The sequence below is a fragment of the Apium graveolens genome, chromosome 3, assembly GCF_009905375.1.
Source record: "Apium graveolens cultivar Ventura chromosome 3, ASM990537v1, whole genome shotgun sequence".
NCBI lineage: Eukaryota > Viridiplantae > Streptophyta > Magnoliopsida > Apiales > Apiaceae > Apium > Apium graveolens.
Genome location: NC_133649.1, coordinates 281,016,739 through 281,026,850, shown reverse-complemented (window position 1 = coordinate 281,026,850; position 10,112 = coordinate 281,016,739). Strand labels below are relative to the sequence as shown.

Here is a 10,112-nt window from a genome sequence, read left to right as displayed (position 1 = left end):
CTTACTTTTAATCCATAACATTTGGCGCCGTCTGTGGGAAAGCACAACAACAACCATGGCGAGAACACGGAGAATAATTAGAGCCCTTGAAGGAGGAACACCAGCGGGGACAACCCAAGTGATTTCGTCAACCGTGGAGGTACCTCCTCATTCAACTTATGCAGCCACCCAAGGAGAAGCCCAGATAGGGGAAACTGAACCTCAGCCACAAGGGACGATTCCCTCGGCTACTCAAGGTACGAATCCCCAAATTCAACAACTAGATGCACCTGTGAATTCTCAACCCATTGGGTTCGAGTATTCAACTGTTGTGACTACTAACCCCCCATATGGGATGCCCCTTTACCCCGAGGTTAGAGGAAGCGGACATGCTGGGCGGAGTGAAGCACGAGGGCGATCGCCCCCTATATACAAGGTTTGGCTCCTATCCCTGAGAATCAGGAATTTTCTGGTCCTTAAACTGAGAGAGACTCCGAATCTTCAGATGATAAAGTGGCCCCAAGAAGGAGGCGTGCTGGCAAAGAGCCGATGGATGATGGTCGTCAATGTCTTAGGAGCACCTAAGAGACGAATTCCCAAGAAGTACAGGAAAGGATCAGGGCTCATGAGGCTGAGATTCAAAGGCTAAAGCACGACTTGGAGACGCATCAGAACGTCAGACCCCCACTACCTCCAAGGGGGAGGAATCATCCCCCTATCATAGACCTGGATGGTCGAACACAGAGAAGGGTTGTTGTCCTAAGGGCTGATCCAAGCAATCTTCTTCCCCTTGGAGATCCTGATGATCCTACCCCACCATTCACTGAAGAAATAATGAATGCCCATATCTCAAGGAAGTTCAAGATGCCCACTATCAAAACTTATGATGGCACTGGAGATCCCGCCAATCATGTCGGGACATTCTCTAATGCACTGTTGCTACAGCCCGTGAATGACACTATTAAGTGTCGGGCCTTTCCTCAAACCCTGTCGGGTATGGCTCAAAGATGGTATAGTCGTTTGCCCCCAAACTCTATTGGATCCTTCATAGAATTAAGTCAGGCTTTTATTAAGCAGTTCATCAGTGGGAGAGTGGATGAGAAAAGTTCAGCATCCCTCATGAGCATTGTGCAGGGAGCGAAGGAATCCTTAAGAGACTACCTGAATCATTTCATGAAGGAAGCTTTAAAAGTCCCAGACCTTGATGACAAGGTAGCCATGATAGCACTGCAACAGGGAACTAGGGATGAGTTTTTCAAGATGTCCTTGGACAAACGCCCCCTGAAAGCATGTTGCAGCTCCAGGATAGGGCAGGGAAGTACATGAAGGTGGAAGAGAGTATGAGGAAGACAGTCGTGAGCAACGAGCTCGCTGGAGGCAAGAAGCGGAAGACCGATCTGGAATACATTGCTAAGGATAAGTATCCAAGAACTGAGCAAAACCCTGACTCAACTCCGAAGAGAGGAGGACCTGGACAAAAATTCACTGAGTATGTTAAGCTGAATGCTCCAAGGAGCCAAATTTTAATGGAAATTGAGAAAGATCGAGATATTCACTGGCCTAAGCCCTTAAAGGCCGATCCTTCCAAGTTAGATAAGAGCAAGTATTGTAGATTTCACAAGAATGTTGGTCATGACACCGATGAGTGTAGGCAACTGAAAGATGAAATTGAGTTCCTTATTAGAAAAGGGAGACTGAACAAGTACACTGGAGATGGTGGAGACAGGAGCAACAATGTGAGAAAAAACTTTGACGATCGAAGAAGAGATCAAGAATATCAGGGGCGAAATCCCCAACCTTAGGGACCGGTGATAAATACAATCTTCGGAGGACCGCGACCCCGAGGGCCTGTGATAAACACAATTTTTGGAGGATCAACTGCTGCTGGATTATCCAAGAACTCCAGGAAAATGTATGCCCGAGAAGTTATGCATATTGTTGGGGAAGCCCCGAAGAGGGCCAGGACAGGAGTAACAATGTCTTTTGATGATTCTGATCTGGAGGGTGTGAAATTTTCGCATGACGACCCGCTGGTCATAACCCCGATAATAGGGAACAACCCGGTGAGGAGGGTCCTTATGGATAATGGTGCTTCAGTGGATATCTTGCTCCATGACACCTTTTTAAGGATGGGATATAATGACTCCCAATTGACCCACTACACCATATATTGGCTATTGCAAGCCCCAAGTACATTTCTGTTGCATAAAGTGTTGCTGTAGGTCAAATAGTTGCTTATCTGTTGCAATGTTTTATAATATGTTGCATAAGATAGGAAAGTGTTGCAGTGATTTAATGCTTTTTAAATAATATTATAAACAAATAAGCTATTGCAACACGGTTTAAAATATGTTACAATAGCAGTTACACTTTTGGTCAAATTGACCGAAATATTTAGGCGGGTTAGATTGGCGGGCAAAATTAGTACCAAAATTTATTCTATCTCTCTCACTCACAGCTATTCTATCTCTCTCACCCTCTCACAGCTATTCTATCTCTCTCGCTCTCTCACAGCACAGGTACTCATCTCTCTCTCTCTCTCGATACTTATCTCTCTCTATACTCATCTCTCTCTCTCTCTCGATACTCATCTCTCTCTATACTCATCTCTCTCTCTCTCTCGATACTCATCTTTGTGTTAAAATTGATGATACCTAAAATCGATTTGAGGTATAATACATTTAATTGATTAGAGGTAAAATCGATTATAGATTAAATTGATTCATATAGAAGTTGCATTAGAAGTTGTTGATTATATGTATATATATGTATATATAGCCCACATTTATTTTTTGACATGCATTTTGGCAGGTTATTTGAAGGTTATTTTTATAAATAGCTAAAGCTGTTATTTAATTTGAAGGTTAGATTTTTCTTGCTGTTACTCATTTTTAAATTTTTTTCTTACTGAAATTTGTGTGAAGGCTCTGAAATTTGTGTGTGTGCTCTGTTATTTGAGAGTTTTTATGATCTAGTATAATTTTTGGGTTTCTTGTTAGTTTAAATTTATGAGCTCTGCTTTTTGTTTTAAATTTGTGTTTATGCCCTGTTTTATGATGCTAGTTGAATTTGTTCTAAATTTGTGTTTATGCCCTGCTAGTATAACTCTTTGAATATTTGTTGTCATATTTTGTGTTAACGACCTGTCAAGCATAATAAAGTACTGTTTGTTTGTTTAATTTATTTTTTGTTGAATAATCATGTAGAGAATGGATGTTGAAGGAGAAAAATGGGTAACACTTCCAAGATATAGTGATAAATATAGGATGGGGGTTAAAGCTTTTATTACAAATGCATTTTCTGAATATGCATCAGGAAATGAGTTGAAATGTCCTTGTAGAAAGTGTAGTAATCGTTATTGGTATGGTGAAAGCGTTATAAAGGAACATCTCATCTGCAATGGTGTTTGTCCACAGTCCACTGAATGGATTTATGAAGTGTCAAACCATAAGAATAATGATGTCGATGATAACATGGACAGTGATATAGGTATGGGTTTAGCAGATGAGTTAGAGGCAATGATACGTAACACATATGAGAATTGTAATAATGATAGTGAACATGGAGTTAGAAAGGGACTTGATGACGATGCAAAAAAATTTTACCGGCTTGTTGAGGAGGGTGGGCAGCCTTTGTATCCTGAGTGTCTTAAGTTCACTCGATTAAGTTTCATAGTTAGGCTCTACCAACTAAAGTGTATTCACGGATTTAGTGAGTCAGCATTTAGCGATTTGCTTAAGTTGATTAAGGAAGTTTTCCCAAATTGCAATGTACCATCCTCTTTTAATGCTGCAAAGGGTATGATTAAAGATCTAGGTCTGGACTACCAAAAAATACATGCTTGTCCAAATGACTGCATGTTATTTTGGGGTGAAAATGAAAAACTGGATTTTTGCAAAACGTGTGAAGCTTCAAGATGGAGAGAAGTTGAAAATAAGGATACTGGTAGTGAAAAAAATAATGTGTCAAAGGAACATAAAATCCCAGTAAAGGTGATGAGATATTTTCCTTTGAAACCAAGGCTGCAAAGAATGTTCTTAAACACTGAATTGTCTAGATTAATGACATGGCATGCTTTAGCACGAAAGAGGGATGGGAGGTTAAGGCATCCAGCTGATGGTCTGGGGTGGAAGTCTATGGATGCCAAGTATCCAGATTTTGCTGGAGAAATTAGAAATGTTAGGTTAGGTTTAGCATCTGATGGATTCAATCCTTATCGTTCAATGAGTAGTTCTCACAGTACCTGGCCAGTCATACTTGTTAATTACAACCTTCCCCCCTGGTTAATCATGAAACCAGAATATATAATTCTTTCTACCTTAATTCCAGGCCCCATACAACCTGGAAACGATATCGATGTATATATGCAGCCGTTAATTGCAGAGTTGAATGAATTATGGGAAGTTGGAATACAAACTTACGATGCAAGACGTGATAGTACATTTCAATTACACGCAAGCCTCCTATGGACGATAAGTGATTTTCCTGGATATGGAGTCTTATCAGGTTGGAGCACTAAAGGGCACTTAGCATGTCCTTCATGCCACTATCAGACCTCGTCAACCTATTTGAAACATTCGAGGAAAGTTGTGTATTTGAACCATAGAAAATTTCTGCCTCCTAACCACAAGTGGAGGTCTGATAAGAGGCGATTTAATGGTGAAGTGGAAATGGGAGAAAGTCCTGAAATGTTAACGGGAATAGAGGTTGAGCATCTGTTATCTGGTTATGAGAATAGTTTTGGGAAGTGTAAGACGAAACAAAAAACTTGTACTGATTGCCCTTGGAAGAAAAGGTCCATTTTTTTTGAATTACCATATTGGAGTACTCATATGGTTAGACACAACCTTGATGTTATGCATATAGAGAAGAACATTTGTGATAAGATTTTGGGGACTTTGTTAAATATTGGGGGCAAGACAAAAGATCATGTTAATGGTCGTCTTGATTTGAAAGAAATGGGGATTAGAAAGATTCTTCATCCTTTCAATTCTGATGATAAAAAACATGTTCAAATTAGGGCAGCTTGTTTTGATATGACAAAAGAAGAAAAGGAATTGTTTTGTTCAATGTTAATGAATGCTAAATTGCCACACGGATCCGTATCAAATATCAGTCGTTGCGTTCAGATCAAGGAGCGTAAGATTTCTGGTTATAAGAGTCATGACGCACATTATATACTCCAATATTTGTTACAATTTGCTGTCATCAAAACTCTAAAACCTGAGGTAGCAATACCTTTAATGAGGCTGGGTGCATTTTTTAGGCATATATGTGGAAAAGTGATTGAATTAGATGATGTTCAGAAGTTGCAAGAAGAAATAATTGAAATACTTTGTCAACTTGAAATGATCTTTCCACCGTCTTTTTTTGACATAATGGTTCACTTGCCAATTCACTTGTGTAAGGAAGTTGAATATGGTGGACCAGTACACATGAGGTGGATGTATGGAATTGAAAGATATTTGTGCAAACTGAAATCCTATGTTCGAAATAGGAGTAAACCAGAAGGTTGTATAGCAGAAGGGTACTTGGCAGAAGAATGTTTAACATTTTGTTCCAGATTTTTAAGCAACTGTGATCAAAGCAAAAGTGATAATTCTTGTGAAACAGATGCTGGATATCCTATCGGATCTCGAAAAAATAAAAATGGGAAGTCTATATATTTGGAAGACAATATCTGGAGCAATGCACATCGCTACATATTGTTCAATTGTGATAATGTGGAAGTCGAGAACCTAAAAGAGTAAGTATATATGGTATATAAATATGATGCATATCTCTATTTCCAAATTAAACCAGTTTAAGTAAGCTAATATTATATTATATATTATGTTTGTAGGGAACATCGTGCCTTGATTGAAAAAGAAGCAAAGATAAAGAAGTATAAAAGAGAAAGAACGCACACAACTGAATTTCAGAAGTGGTTAAAAGAGGTAATTACAATGAGAGATGATGTTTCAGTGGAATTATCCTCCTTGGCAAAAGGGCCACATCGAGTAGCCAAGAGGTTTAATGGCTATATGGTTAATGGATATAGATTCCATACGAAGCGCAGGGATGGAAGGTGTACAACCCAAAATAGTGGTGTCTTTCTAACAGCCTTAACCACCAGTTTTGCGAGTGCAAAAGATCAGAATCCAATAGTTGGGGATGTGGTTTACTATGGTGCAGTTGAAGATATTATTGAATTCGACTATTGGGGAGCGTTAACTGTAGTTCTATTTAAGTGTCGTTGGTACCGAAGGGAGAGGGATTGTTATGGCCTAACAAGAGTCAACTTCAACAAGTTCTGTCAAAAAGATGATCCGTTTGTTCTGGCTACACAAGTACACCAAGTTTATTATATTGAAGATCCTACTGAAAAAGACATACATTTTGTTATCAAGAATTTACCAAGGGATCAGTATAGTGAAGTAGAAGAGGGAATGTCACTTGAAGATGTTAATGACATAGGTTATGTGCCAAGGGGACATAATATCCTTAACGATGTCAGCTGGTATAGAGATGATGTGCCTATAAAAAAAATCCCTGTTACACCAGATGAAGAGGAGGATGATCGTGAAATCTAAAAAATATAAGTGCTAGCTATTTACTTTTTGTTATTGTATTTTTTCATTGTGCTTCCTGCTTAAGACATCCAACTGCTACTTCTAAATCAATGTAATATTTTATTGTATTAGACAATGAAAAATTGCACTTCATGCTTTAGTCATATCAAACTGCTACCATTACTCTATTCTTGTATTTTATTTATATTCACAACTTGGTCATTTTCTTTATTTTCTGCAAACTTAGTTGTTTTCTTGTACTCTCTATAAAATTGGATTAATTAATTATCAAACTACTTACTATTAAATTGTTACTAATTTTTTTCCCTGTTCTTCTTTTTCAGGATGGCAGAAAAAGATTTTATTATCAAATTCTACCATAAGGGAGAGTTCATGAAAACAAAATATGTAGGTGGGACATGTACTGAGATTCCAGAATTTGTTGATGCTGATAAGTTCTCGTACACGGTTGTCATGGAGTATGTGAAGGATGATTTGAAATACACGGAAATAGGCGGAGTTTATGTCAAAAACATGCTGAATGGTTGGAAACTAATTGCCAATGACAGTGAACTAAGTGAGTTTATAAAGACAGTTGAAGGAGTTAATTTGGAATTTTATGTTGATAACATAATTGACAAATCTATTGATCCAACAACACAAATGCAACCACATGTGATTGTGCGACCAAGAACACAGTTTTTTGAAGGTAATGCTTAATATGGTTAAGATGATTAAATTTCACATGCTGATTTAAATTATTATTTTCACCACTACTTGCATCAACAGGTTTACAAGCAAAAAAGAAGTTTGTGACACTACAAGGGCTACAAAAAAAGAGGGAAAGTAATCGATTGGCTGGAAAATCGGTTGAATATGATACTGCATTTCCGAAGGTTAGGAAGTATTTAAATTGTATATTACATATTTGTCCTATAATGTATGTCTATAGTTTAATGTAATATATATCTACTCTATATTTCAGAATATTCCAGAATACGAAAGAAAAAGGTTGATGCGAAAGAAAGAGAACGCTGAGATGATAGAGAAGCTCAGCATAAATAAACTGTCAGCTGATCTTGGTAAGAAAAAGGACAAACCAAAAGAGAAAGTACAGGAGGATGATGATTCAATGCTAGAGTTTGATCGGGAGTACATTCCTGGACACGATAGTTTATCTGAGGATGAAAAGGATACTGCAGAGGTTATGTCAAAGCAAGTTAGGCAAAGAAAAAAAATTAAGCTAGTTTCTGCAGGTAAAAAAATGAACAATACTGCCCCCCGAAGAACACGTTCAGCAACAACTCCTTCGCAAGTAAAAATATAATTTGTTAATTCTTCTATTTTATAATTTATCTACTATATTAGTCTGTCATTATAATCTATACTAATTATGCTTGGATGACAGATTCCAAATTTGCCCCCATCCCCAACTGAAAATGCACCCCATCTGCCAACCGAACAACTACCACCTCCTCCTCCATTGACAGATGGTTTACCTCCTAACTTGCCCCTGAGAGCAGGGCCAGTGCCTCCCAAAAATCGTAATGACGGAATTGGTTCAATGGAGGCTTTTTTGCTAATGCGAAAACGTAAAAAGGACTTGGAATTTGTGAATGATCATGTGGATGAGGGTCCTGGTCAAACTCAAGACGAGACACATGAAATTCCATCAGGTCCTTATAATTGTTTTTTAAGTTGATTAAATAGTAGTTTCAATATTGACAATACTCTTGGAACATTAATTAGTTTATTTGTTCTATTTTAGGTCCATCAAAAGTAATAAAGCGTAGAGGACCGACATTAATGAAGGATGTGTACACAAGGGACCCTAGCAAAAAGAAGGTTATTAAGTTGAATTCAGAATTTCAGGCCGTGGCAGACGATCCCAAGGTCTTATCTGAATACAAAAACTTCTTAGGGACCTTGGCCAGGGAGTCTGTGCCACTTGATTACATCAGTTGGCATAAATATCCTGAAAGTGAGAAGGAGAGGCTATGGCAATTTGTTAACGTAAAATACAAAATTTTCTATTGTCTATCTCACCGGATACAAAATTTTCTACAATATGGCTAATTATTTTAATTGATTTACTAGAAAAAATATATCATTCCCGAGGAAGGAAGAACCTTTACACTGCGGACTATTAATGATTTGTGGAGGTTGCACAAAAGTCGGGTTAAGAAAGATCATTATCTACAATATGATAATGATGAGGATAGGCTAAAAAATAAGCCTAGTTTTGTTTCAACTGAAGTATTCAAGGTGCTGCTCAAATACTGGGGGGATGAGGAAATTCAGGTATATAAATTGATATCGCTCAACTAGATAATATTCAACCTTTTTTTATGTAGTCTGTTTTTTAATACTTTGTTCACTTCACTTAATTGTCAGAGACGATCTAAGACTGCTTCAGAAAATCGTGCCTTGATTGTAGAAACACACACAGCTGGTCGTACAAGTTTTGCGCAAATTGGAGAGAAAATAGTAAGTCATGTTTAAAGCACGGTGTTACTTTTATTAAGAAAATGTATGTAGTTTCGGAGTCTTGAATATATTCTGGTTGAACTTGGTCTAATAAATAAATAAAAATCATAAGTAGTAGTATAACTTTTAATGTGCTTATGAAATCCCAAATTCTATATTTCCTTAGTTTCATTCTATAGTTTTTAATGTTATGACTTCAATTCCATTCTGCTGGCAGAAAGCTGAGAACAAAATCGAACCTAAAGAACCAGCTCCCTCGGATCTTGTTTACGTTGAAACTCGTAAACGAAAGCCAGGACGTAAATACAAGGTAAAAGATCACTTTGACAAAATTGATAAATTTGCACTTGTAAAAAAAATATTATCGCTCGGCTCTAGTTAAACTTAATTGTATTTTCTGATCCCTCAATATTTGGCAGACTACAATTCCTACCGATGACAAGGATGAAAATGGACATGCTCAACATGATATTGAAGATGGTTCTCATGGGGCAAACAACAGTGCTCACACAGAAAAGAAATCAAAAAAGCCAGCCCATGGACCGAATTGGCTTATTGGAAGATCAGGCCGAACGAGGAAAACTGTTAAGCTAGATGTGCCAGCATTTAGTCAGAGTTCTAGTGCTAGTATTGATGTTGCTGATTTGAAAAAGTCAATAAAGGAGGAACTTCTTACTGAAATGCAGGAGATCATTGACAAAAAGGTTCGGGAGAAACTGTCAAAGGTAATAGGCAGATTGGGGGATATAGTTCCTGATTTTAATGATATTGTTGTTCAAGAGCTATATTCTGATGTTGATGAAGGCCAGAGTGAGGGGGGTGAAGACATAAATGCTCAGTGATTTCCTGTTACTAGCTAGCTGTTTAATAACTTTTGGTTGGATACTTTAATGTACTTGTTAACTAGCTAGCTGATTAAGTAGACTATATATCCTTGAACTTGAACTATGTTTGGTTATGGATGTTCTGACTTGTGGTGTTTATCGACTTTGTTTCGACTTTAAACTAGATGTTTGGTTTGTTATTTTGATGGTTAGTTGGTTATTTTGAGTTGCAGTTGGATATATTATTTTCAAGAGAATATATGCATGTTTG

General features: G+C 37.6%; 1 long non-coding RNA gene across 1 annotated transcript; it reads left to right on the top strand.

The window, feature by feature from the left end:
• Positions 1-8,696: 8,696 nt before the first annotated feature.
• LOC141711093 (uncharacterized) lies at positions 8,697-9,715 on the top strand. The gene is made up of 4 exons (XR_012571215.1): positions 8,697-8,831; positions 8,925-9,017; positions 9,235-9,327; positions 9,437-9,715. It is a non-coding gene; the product is annotated as an uncharacterized LOC141711093 (long non-coding RNA).
• Positions 9,716-10,112: the final 397 nt, after the last annotated feature.